Source organism: Bombus vancouverensis, chromosome 15 (assembly GCF_051014615.1).
Source record: "Bombus vancouverensis nearcticus chromosome 15, iyBomVanc1_principal, whole genome shotgun sequence".
Taxonomy (NCBI): domain Eukaryota; kingdom Metazoa; phylum Arthropoda; class Insecta; order Hymenoptera; family Apidae; genus Bombus; species Bombus vancouverensis.
Window position 1 is genome coordinate 4,209,507 of NC_134925.1, and position 12,547 is coordinate 4,222,053.

Genomic DNA, 12,547 nt, shown 5'->3' on the forward strand with positions numbered 1-12,547 from the left:
TCTAAGTGTCCGACCATTTCGACGAACTTCGCCTGCGTATTCGCCAGAAGCTTGTGCTTTTGTCAGACGAAATATAGCAAACTGTTCCGCCATTCCTAGTCGAAGTTTTCATACTTTCACGAGCCATTGGGACCATTCGTTGGTTCTTCTGGAATTTCAAAAAGTTTCGCTGTCTACCATGGTAAAATAACAGTCAGAAACAAAGAAGAGACGTCTGTCGATGGCTTTTAGCGAACCTCTGGTTAACTGAACTATCGGAGTTACATAGTAATTTCCATTTGCCATTGTTACCAGGCGAATAAGATTTTCAGTGATTCACCGTTTATCGTTTGTATACGAGGTGTGGCATGCAAAAGTAAGACAAAAATATAGAATGTAATTCTTTCATTCGATGTCCCGTTTCGGAGAATATTAGGTTTGAAAAGTTATTTCACCAACTTGGTTAGTTCCAGATTGGAGACAAGTGGATAATCGACAGGAGATTATTTTATAGACGAAAATAAGTAAAAAATGGAATTGAACTTTTTTCGTTTGAAGCTTCGTTCTAGTGAAAATCGAGTTCGTATTTGACGAATGTTCAAACTGGATTTTGTCGAAAATCTAGCTTTACATGAAAAATTCGTATTCTACATTTTTAACTTATTTTTGTAGGATAATCTTTTGCCAATTATTCATTCGTATCTCGTTAAAAGTCCATAAATTCCAAATTCATATACGTTTGATAAACATTCGAACTTGATTTTCTCGGAAAAGCGATTCAAAGTTAAAAAGAAAGCTACTCTCTTCGTGTTTCGTACACAGAATAACTTTTGCACGGGTACTTTGCTCTGTAACACTTTGAAAAGTACAATACGCAGTTGAACGCGACTTTAAAATTAAAAAAAGAAGAGGCGATACAAAATATATCGATATGACAATCTCATTATACAGATTTCCTGTAAAGTACGGTTTGCCTCGGCGGAAATTCGCTAATCGTTTTAAATAGCCCATTATTGATAATTTGGATTCGATGCTGCCCCCAATAATTCCACGATACGCGTTTAACATTTTAAATCGCTGCGTTACAACACACTTCGCGTCACTGATAAATTCCCTCGAATGCCCCATTCGATTGTTTCACAAACCCCCGGTGTTTATCCCATCGCGACCATAGAACATCCTCTTGCGACAAAAACGAGAGATTGCGGATGAAAGCAAAATGATCTCATACGTGTACGTATATCTTCGAATTAACTTGGAAAGCCTACGTAAATTATTTCACGATTTTTATTGTATTTATTCGTTCATAATTTGCCCTTAATATGATTTCTCAATATGAGATTTTCCGGATTAAATTCTAAAATGTTACGAACTCTTCGCTGAAGTGAAATCTCACGCATGTTTCTCTTTGTGCATTTGGGACTGAAATTAAAAGTTAAGTGTGTAATTTACAGATGATTTAATTGATATAACTCGTCCATACGTCTGTACGTGTATACATATATCTCAAATGTAGTTTAACCTGTTCTTATCTATGATGAATAACAATGGAAACGTTGACAGAAGATTGTAAAGCACGAACGATCTTTATAGGGCAATAGACAACTAGTAGGAGGCGTGTATTCGCCCAACCCGATTAAATTTCGTGTAAATTTCAGACTGATCCGTGTACCCGTGTCGTATTTCATAACTCGTTGCCCGTACACAGTTCTCGTTCCTTTAATTTCCGCCTTCCTGCTTGGCCCCGGTACGATATATTCGCAGTTACCTCGCACCACAGCAAATTCATCTGGCGGCAATTACGAAACGATCTCTAGCAACCGATAAACCTTCCGCTGCAAGCCGAGCCTTGCATGCGTTCGGCTTAATGTAATTGAACCACGAATGAGACGATCATAGAATAAAATAAAAGGAAAGTCGAGGAACAAGTAATATCATGTTTATTGTGCAGATCACGTTCGACCGATCGAGCATCGTGAAACATTCAGAAGGACAAGCTTAAAATTTCTCCGACCATCTTGCAAAGTAGTTGTTCCAACCACTTGTGTTTCGTATGTGTACAAGAATTAAACATTTTTTTAGCTTTGTTATTTCAAGGTCCTGTTGCTACACGCACAAATGTACAGAGTATTTTTTTTTTTTTTTTTTTTTTGGCACTTTAGAAACGCGTACAGAAAACTAGCCACGATTTTCCAGGATTCTCTTTCAGTATCATCGGCCAAGAGCCAACCACAGAGAGGAAGGAATGGTTTCCGTTCCCTTGGTTCATTGCCGAACATTTTTTCCGAAAGATCCATGTGCGGTCAGAAACATTCCCCCAGATAGGACCGGCGGCCTTCAAGGAATGTCTTTTTTTATGCTGCTCCAGCTGGCAGAGGATCGCTTCTTCGAGATTCCTTCCGGTTCCGATAAGCCGAAAGACTGATGAAGCTTCGAAAACCAAGAACAGATTCACCAGTGTGCGATGGGAAGCTTCGCAGATTCTACTAGTATCTTTGCTCCATCTAAGATTGACAGAACCATTAGTACGTCGAAAGAATCCTTTTTTGCAAAATTGTTGATGGTTTTGTTAAAACGATTCGTGAATTTTTAACTCTGTATGGATAATTATAATAATTTTCGGAGGACTTTGTTCTTTTCATATTTACAAAACAAAGAAAAATTTCGTAATAATTCTACTTGCAGAAAACTCCTCAATAATCGTTGGTAATATAATAACATAATCAATATTCATTGGCTTGTTTCGTTGAAAGCTCGATAAGCTACTGGTCTTAAGAAGACTGGAAAACAGTTAACGAAAAGATTGTCGTCCTAATTTGTACGTAGCATAAGTGTCGATTCTTATTAATTGTTGTAAAGAACGAATATTCATTGACTCGTAGGATTAATGATACCTCGTTGAGGGATAAAGTTGTTTGGTCCGCGTGGCTGGTGTCTTAAAGGCTAAAGAGGAGCACGCCACGCGTTAAATGGACGACGGAAGAAGATGGAGGATGATGGATAGAAGTAGAAGCCTCGACGCTAAGGTGTTTCGTCCCGGTGATAAATAGCGGTGCAATAAAAGTGGGCCGAGTAATTCGGATGCCACGTTATCCGATCGTTGCGTTAAGGGAATAATAACCTGACTGGGGTTGCACGATGGAAAATGGAAGTGGTGGCTTTGCAGCTTCGCAGAATTCCTTTTCGATATAGCTCGGTTCACGAAAAGAAAGACAAAAGAATAACAAATAGAGAGACTGGAAAATTCTCTTCGATCGTTAAACGATTACTAACGATACTGTGGAGATCTTATTTCTCCTAGGGGATTTTAAAACAGGTTTTAGATAATAATATACTAATTTGGTCCGTTATTAAAGAATTCCAATAAACAGACAAGATAAGACAAAACAATTCTGTTATATAAAATCACTGAACAGCACGAAATAAGCTTCGGTTCTCGATTCCATACGACGACTATACACAAACACGCTTCCTACCATATACATTAACCGAGAAATTTATTGCGCGTATATCTTACCATTATCTCCAATTTTCAGATAACCAAAGCATCGTGTATATAATGCCGATCAATCGAATACCACGCAAAACGACGTTCTCTGCACGGTACTAGTAAAATTGCTCGTTACAACGATGATGGAACGACAGTCTCAACAGAGAGAAAAGGAAGTCGATGGAAGAGGAATCGGTGTGGGACTGGTGGACAGGATGAAGGGAGGAGCTACAAAAGGCTGGATATCATAAACGACAATGAAACTCCCGAAGGAAGCTGGAACAAAGCGAGATGGTGGCGGTGTATACGTGTGCAGCTTTGAAAGGACAGTGACGACGCACAGTATGGACGTTGGATCGAGGAAGGGAAGAAGGAAAGAAAGAAAGGGGCAGAACGACACGCCGGGGATCGCTCGAGTTTCTCTGATCGGTCAATAACGATTTCCCGGGAATATAAATGTCTCCGCGAGCAGTCGTCCGGGCTGTTCGATTCGGCCCGTGTCCGGCATTGCCTTTTAATCTTGTAGCTTTGCCTCTTTTAATCTCGTTCCATCGACCGGCTGCGCCCTTCCATGCCGCTCTTTCCCGTCCACTCGTTCATTCGATGCAATTTCTCTTTTCGTACGTACGGTCGAAATCATCGCTCATTCGACTGTACGAAAAAACCTGCTGGTTGCATGAGAATCGTTAATCTTGACGGATGAACCGAAGATGGAACATCGTTTCGTGTAACGATTGGAAAATAGTAATTATTCCATGTATAATTGCGTCTTATTTCTGTTTATCAAATTAATTTCATTGGTCGTTTTTAAATTGAAAACCTGTTTCAGACATAGAAAATTCAAGAACAGTTTAAACGTAAGAAGAATCCTCAATTCCTGTACTACTGTACCATTTTCGATAGGATCGCGACAAAATTCCAATTGCCTCTCACATTCTCGCCATCGATATCCTATCAAACTTCTACAGCTCTAAACGCACACCAAACTACTGAAACAAAAATACAAATAATACATTTACCAACATTTTCTTCGGTCTCCTCTTATTAACGGAGAACGGATTCGTCAGCCAGATGAGATCTTCAACGGAAGAGAGTTCGATTCTGATCAGAAAACTTCAATACCCGGAACGATTCTTTGCTTTAGCCGAAAAAGAAACTGTTCTCGGTGAGTGAAACCGTACCTTAAAGTACACGTATTCATATGTAACTTCGAATCTTCTTCAATTTTTCCGATGATATACCTCTAAACGCCTTGAAACGATACTATGCGCAAAGCTTCTTCCGGTTCTTCCTCGAGCTATCTTTTACAGGCTTCGAAACGATGTATCAGTAAAGAGAAAGATTGCAGGGAAGATTTGGAAGAGTAGGTTCGTCTCGGGGCAGACTGAATTTCCTCGAGGGAGAAATTGTTGCAGGCAGCAGCCTCGACGGTGCTTTCATCAGCGACAGATTTTTCTCATCGAACGCTAAACTTGCGGGGCGAGGTGTGACGCGCGTGCGAGAGTCTGTAAAGCTCGCTTTTGTCACTTTCCCTGGCACGTGCATCGAAAATCCACGCCCTTTGACGCCTCTGAAAAGTTGCTGCCGACAGCGATCAGGTTTGACGGGCAATTGACACCGATAATCAAAGGTTCGTTCTTTTTTCCTTTGCTACTGAACAATTTTTACGTAGAACGCAAAAATTCAATTACACCACCTGGACCACTCAAGCTTGCAACATTTTTCTTTTTTCTTCCGCTCTTTTTTCTCTGCGCGTTTAGAAGTAACTTAAACAGCCAAGAACCATTCTACCACTTACGACGCAGCACTATTGTTAGAAAAATGAAGTTTCTGTACGCGCAGCTTACTCGATAACCGCAATTTATGCTTTATTATAAGCAAAAAAATAAAAAATGGACGGAAGGGGTGAAAATACAGAATTTTGAATTTTAGAGTAATCCGCGATGATCGGAACACGGATAAAAGTTCGATATCGCAAATATAGAAAAAAGAAACATTCGTATCGGGACTGAAAACGCAACGTCCATTGTTCCCCTATATTTCCGGTTATTTAAGCTTATCATTGGCCCGACGATTCCGTGGGATCATGGGAGATGGATCAGGATATTTAGAGTGGCGCATCAATCTCGCATCGAGCTCCCAAATGGCCGTTCGGTTGCTCGCAAATCCACGTCGTTTCACCGGCCGGTGCATTAAACAGGATTTATATTTCCTCGAATAGGAGCCGATGGGATCGATCGGTATTGTCGACTGAAAGTAGCGCCATTTTGCATCTTATTTAGGGGAACCGTGCACATGTGAGCAATTCGCGATTCAGTAAAAAGAACCACCTCTATACATTTTCAAATTGGTTCAAAATTTTATCAGTACAATTACGACAGCCGTGTCTCATTACAGCGCGAACAAAAGTTCAAAATGTTTTGTATAATACATACAATACAAGCATAAAGATTTTTCATGATAAGTATTCAAATATTTTCGTGAACCAATGTATCCACCACATTATAAAAAATTCTACTGTACTCTGTTTAAGGCATTGAGTTTACGATATTTCCATTTTTGTGTGTCTTCGTCCCATTAAGTTTCGATTTTATGAATTCTTCGTTGGTTATTACGGTTTGCACCGCACCTCGCATGTAGATCTACGATATTCTGGTTGAGTTTACTGGTGCCGGTGCAAGGGATCGGCATCCGTATACCGGAAACGATAATCTCAGAGGGTGAAACCACGTCTTGTAAATCCGTGGAATAACACGATGTCTGGTTGTGTCGTTGCGTTGAGAAGGGTCACAGGATTTTCTACGGATAAAGGATATGCACTGGGTTAGGTTACGCCTGCGAAAGCGTTAAAGCGATTAAAAGATAGGACTCTGAATGGGAATTTAAAAATCAAACGGTTCGGTTGAAGAATATTCATTAAAAATTCATTCCATTCAGCTCTCAAAACGCAAATAACTTACTTCCACTCATCTTAAAGACGTTATTTATTACGAGAAGATGGCGCAGACGTTGCTAAATTTTCAGACAAATTTTTAGAAACACTATTTGTAACATTACTTTTCTCCCCTTTTTCACTCGATGTAACCTTTAAAATCTCTATAATCTTTAAATTCTGTTCGATGAAATAGCGAAATTTCAATCGTGAATTCAGCCACGAAAGAATTCGTGGAAAACGAGCGGAGAATCCGAGACACGCGGTGAAGCAGCGACAGAAAGTCGACTCTCGATTAGGAGGACAGGCGACGATCGAGTGAGATCCCGTCCGTCAGAGTGGTTCTCAGTGGAGAATCGAGCGACTTGGCGTGGCTCTTGACAATATCTACGGCAAGAAGGAAACCGACGAAAGGGTTCGGTGGATCGTGGTAACAGTCGGTCGGGTCGCATAAATCAGCTGCACGAGACCCTCGAGCGGCAGAGGTGTCGGGGCCGGCAGGCCGAGCCGTCAATAAAATGCAAAGTCGGAAAGATAAAGTTAAAGATAAGCCGCCCTCGGATCCACACAGAGAGTACTTGGACGCTGAGTCCACCGACGAGGAGGAGAGACAACGTAAGATTTACGAGAAAAATATTAAAGGCTTCTTCTAGCGACTCTCCTCTGCCATCCAGTTTCTTCTATTTTCTACATTTCTACCTTCCGCTATGCAGCTCTCCTCCCTTTGCCAATTCCTCTAGTTTCCCTGTATTTTTCTTCCGATTTTCCTCCCCGATTTTCTTATTCTTTCTGGAGTCTCCTTTATCTCTTTGGTTCTTCAAACCTGTTATTCCGCGATGAATTATCTCGAGATGTTGGTATTCGCTAACCTTCTGTACAATTTTGTCGCGTCTGATTTACGATATATTAGTTCGGTATTTGAAAATTGGTATTAATATATTCTTTTGACGAAATTCGATGGAATTTTGATGGAAGATATTTAAATATCGCGTAGAATTTGTATCAGATTGTATGAAAAATTTGTAGTATTTTCAAGATTGAAAGATGATTATTTCATGTACATGAATTTCCGTGAAATAATGGAATGCTGAATTTACGTACAACTGCCCCTAGATGGATATGCCGTTGTAACACTCCAGCCGGCATACTTGCATTTCTCAACGAGAATTAATTGTGACGTATTCAGTAACAAAAAAAGAAAATTAATAAGAAGATTCAAGATCGGTCAGTACAGAAAATGTTTTTCAATCAGAAAAAGTTAGATCTCGTGTACCAGTAAAGAGCACGCTATAAATGTTAAATCTCAACTGAAATATTTAACTACATCTGTTGCATTTATCAGATACATCGTTCGTTTTAGTCTTTTTAAAACTGAAATTCCAATTTTAAATAAGTTAATCGTAACACGAATGTTGCGCGACATTATAAAGTAAGAGGATGAAATTAGAGAGAACAGTTTAGCAAAGATTCTTCGTAAATTCTTTTTCGCTGCGTTGGAATTTTTATTACGATGTAAGTGAAACTACGATGAAAGTACAGCAATATCGAGCCGCGAAAATGAAGAGTGGTAATTGGCGGAAAGGAACTCCACCAGGTCTAATATTATGTATAGCTCGCTCCTCGATGTTCAATTTACCGTTATTAAATGCCCGATACTCAAAACAAGTAAATTGGAAAGTTTTGTTTTTCTTAAATATTACTCTTCTTCGATCATTCCTTCATCCTATGTTGCAACACCTTCTGCTTTGATCGTTGTAACTACTTTATGTACTATATTTTCAGTCACAAAAGAATCATTATAATTAACAAACTTTCAAGCTATTTCAAATATTTTCCAATATTTTATAATTCGCCCCTTTAATCCCCCCCCCCGTTAAAATCGTTTAATTCCGTTAAACTTTCTTATACAGTATGACACGAAAGAAAGTTAGAGTCACTCCTATCGATCATGTACAACAAAACGTTATATCGATCATATGTGCAAAGATCTTAAACGATCGACGTTATTGGTTTTATATTACAATGAAAATAATATATATTTTTAGAAAATGTGTAATTATGTAAAGATAAAATTTTAGATATGGTGTTCTTCGTTTATGGTTCCCTTCGTTCACGGATTTAGTAAGATTTTATTGAGACAGAAGCGTTTAATGGAAGGTCTAAGATTTTTTCTCGGCCTTGTAGCTCCAACTAACAGAAACTGGAGAGAAAATCATTCGAACGAGTCTGACAATGAGGTAGCATCGATAGGAGTGCGCCAGGGGTTGAATTATGACGCTGAAGGTGGCCGCTCTGGTGGACGATTAATCGGCGTATCCGAGTTCCTAATTTGTCTCCGGGTTTATGGTAATTCGAGACCCGTTTCTCGAACCGATTCGAAGGAGAAACGTGGCTAATTCGTCGCTAGTTTAGAAAGTAGGTAAACTGGATAAACCAATACCTGTCTGTCGAATAACGAGCATTCGAATTGTGAGCACGGGGCTTTATTCGAAATATCCAGCGGGTGTCTGCAAGGAGATTTAGCAAGCATAGGGTGGTGAGAAACAGAGGAAGGGAGAAGGTTGAAACTACCCTGCGAACAATTAATGTCACGGACTGGCTGTGGATGATCGAGGACGGCAATTCGGCGCCGAGGACTCGTCGCAAAATCGCCAATGGGATTTAATTTCATATTAACCCCTTCGCAGTCGCTCTTCGTAATTGAGGGGATGAAATCGTGAATTACGTAGGTGCTAGAATCTTTTTTAGTGCGTTTGAAAAATTTCGTTAATCTATGGTTGTTAACTTTTTTATTTTTTATTTATTTAGTCCTGTCTTATGATAATTCTAAAATGTATTATAATAGAAGCAAATGTATAATAGGAGATACCAGTAGCGTTATTAGTCGTATTCAATGTAGAAGTTTACCTGTTTTTTCAATTGAAACGTAATTACACAGTAGGTAATTATTAAATACGTATATCTATTTATTTCTATTACACCACATTAATTACGATCATCTAGGTATAGTGTATTTCTTGTCGTATATTCCAAGTCAGCAACTTTGTCAATTAAGTAGACGAGAAATAAAGCTGCAAAGTTATAAAACTCTCATTTACAAGGAACTGACACATTCTTATCTTACGTTTTCGTTCTTAAATGTCTATTTTCATTTTATCACGAAAAGATCCGATTGTATTCGAAGGGCGAAAGACTGAAATCGATGCTTATTACCTCGGACCCAGTAACATCATTTTAAGGAGAATCATCTATGGCTAATCTCTAATCAATCTAGAAATAAACCAGAAACGAATCTACAAAATCACAAATATCAATTGCAAAAGAATAAACGCATTGTGCCTGTCGTATGTTCCTCAACTTTGATCCTTCCTATCGCGAAAAAAATTGGATTTTATTCCAGGAAAGAAAATTTGAAATCGTAGCTTGTTACACAGACTCAATGGCTAGCAGAGGATGGCGAAATAATTTCGCACACCGCGCAAAGTGCCCGTAATTACGTCGACAATGGTCGCTATGTCTGTAACGCTCGCACGCGTGTTAATACACCAGCATGGTCAAGCAAAAATGTTTGCCACGATATTCACCGGGGTTCGATCGTGTCTCACCCCGGTAGCACCATGGTAAAAAAAAGGAATTACTTTCGCGTTGAACGCGTAACGAAATTGTAACGGTTAATCCGCTGGACGAGAATTTTATTGCGAATCGTTATTGCCGTGTCCCTGCGAGCCCAACCCCCGACCAACCCCACTCATCCACCGATCGATACAATGTTAATGAATTTTAATAAACAGAACGACTGACTTTTCACGATCACCACTGGGAAATTCGCGTAATCGTGCTGCTAATCGAGTGGTTCACCTCCGAATAAATCCTCGAAAAACCACGCCCTCCTTTCGCAAAAAATAATTAACATTTTCGTCGCGTTTTTACGATCAGTAGTCGTGAATTTTAATGAAGAGGACATTTTTTAATCATCGCTGATAAATAATTTTGCAGCTAAATTAATTGCCGAGTGAATAACTATGAGAAAATTAGCCGCTCTTAAAAAAAAAAAATAATAAATATATGGCGAAAATTAATTTTTTTAATAAAGATTGACTTCCTGTAATCGTCACTGAGAAATCCTCATAATTTCGCAGTTAATCCAGTGTTTATCCAGATAAACGCTCGAAAGCCAACTCCTATTTCAGATAAATTGATAAAAATCAAATATTTTTGCAATCACAACAATTTTTCACCAACATTGATGTAGAATTCCTATAATCGCGTTTCTAATGAAATGACTGGCCAAATAAACCTCCGAAAATACCAACCTCTCATTTGAAAAAAAGTGCAATAGAATTCACGTATTTTTCATAGCATCGCGATAACATTCCTTTCCCTTGCAATCGCAACGCTGGTATGAAAAATTCAATGGTAATTCGCCGATTCGGCGATGATCCTCCGTACTGACGGCAGGCCGATCATTTCCATGCGTGTCGCGAGAATGTCACTCTCTTTTTCCGGTGAAAAACGCGGCTGGAACGTGTGCCTTGCTGTTCTTCCTGCTGGCAATACATTTTCCATTATCGGCCGATGCTTCGCGCGTATCGCGCATTCCGCGTAACGCTGCGCGGATTATCGATGTTCCGTGCGAGATCCGGGAATTCACTCACGATGCTTTTTAGGGAAAAAAATGTTCAAAATGATAGCGATTAAAATTCGAATTGTCGCAGTTGGACCAAGCTGTAGAAAAAATTTTTAGAAAGAGGAAAAATTTCGAACTGCTGTTACATACGAATGGTATTAGAATCTTTTTGGTTAGATTTGCCTTCGGCTGAGAATGAAATATGCAAAATGTCTTGAATTTTTTAGAAGTTTCCAGAAGATAAAATTCGCCTGGAACATGGTGTTAATATAAAATGAGTACTTGGCTCTGGCAAAAAAAGGATAATCCATTTGCAGTAGCAAGAAAAACGGGGAAGTATCTTAATTATAATTATGGAACTCACCCCCAAGTAAAAAAGTAGCAAAAAGATACTTAAATCTAAGGGAAGACAATCACAATAAATTAGAAGAAATGAAACAGTAAACAGGTTTGGCGAAACAATCCTGTTAAGACGTAGAGCATCGTAAAAGTCAGCAAGTTGAAACACTCGCTTGTGTTTTATGACACACGAACTGTCGAGCAGCCGAAGGCAACAAATTTTCACTTCCAAACCTGAAAAAAAACCCATATTCCAGCTTTCTCCGTCGTTACATCCTAAACACTATCCGTTCTCGCCATTTCCTACCACTTTCGTCGTAAAACAACCTGTGCAAATATTTTACAAATATTTGATGTAGAAGCCTTGTAAACAATACATTAGATGCAACAGAGTCGTCGCGCAAACAAGATAAAATAAATTTCAGAAATGTTTGTTCGTTTTAATGTCTTTCTGAAGTATCTTTTACTTCACAGGTCTAGAATTCATAGATGCGTAATCCAAAGTTCTATAATCTAAAGATTTAGAACTCGAAGTTCTATAACCCAAAACTTTATGATCCAAATTGTTGTTATGAATTCGTGATTCAAAGATATATGATTCAAAATCCAAAGATAAACCAAAAATCCGATGCCTAATAGCCACGGTCGAAGCACAACGTTTCCGCGCGATAGGCTCCTGTTCAAATTCCTGCAGATATTTCCGCCCTATCATCCCTTGTGCAAAATAGCCAACAACAAGTCTTTGGATGGCGTTTGAAGAGTCAACAACCACCAACCTTCACAACCCAGAGCCTCGTCAGCAAGTGACGTGCTCCTTTCACGAATACATCTTTCGCGACTGCTGAACAAATTCGTGAAATCCTCGCGTCACTCGCATAGATCCAACGAGGGAAGAAAAGAGGAACGACGAAGAACGAAGAGTAAAAAGGAAAAAGCATACCATGAGGAACGTGACAGGGTTAGAATGTAAAATTTGTGAAAAATCATTGGCATGGAAAGCTGCGTGACAGTAATAAGTCCCTCGGGTTGAGAGAATGTTTCCTATAGCATAACAAAAGGAAAATGAGAGAGAGAGAGAGAGAGAGAAGAGAGGGAGGGAGAGAGCATCGGTACTATCTACATAATACTCGCTATCATAGTCTAATAAATTATGGCAACGTGTCCTCCCGCGGCGCCTCGA

General features: G+C 39.3%; 1 protein-coding gene across 1 annotated transcript in view; it reads left to right on the top strand.

Annotated features, from left to right (window-relative positions):
- The window catches only part of kl-2 (dynein heavy chain 2, axonemal kl-2), a 220,718-nt gene that overhangs the window by 167,245 nt on the left and 40,926 nt on the right, over positions 1-12,547 (top strand). The window lies entirely within an intron of this gene.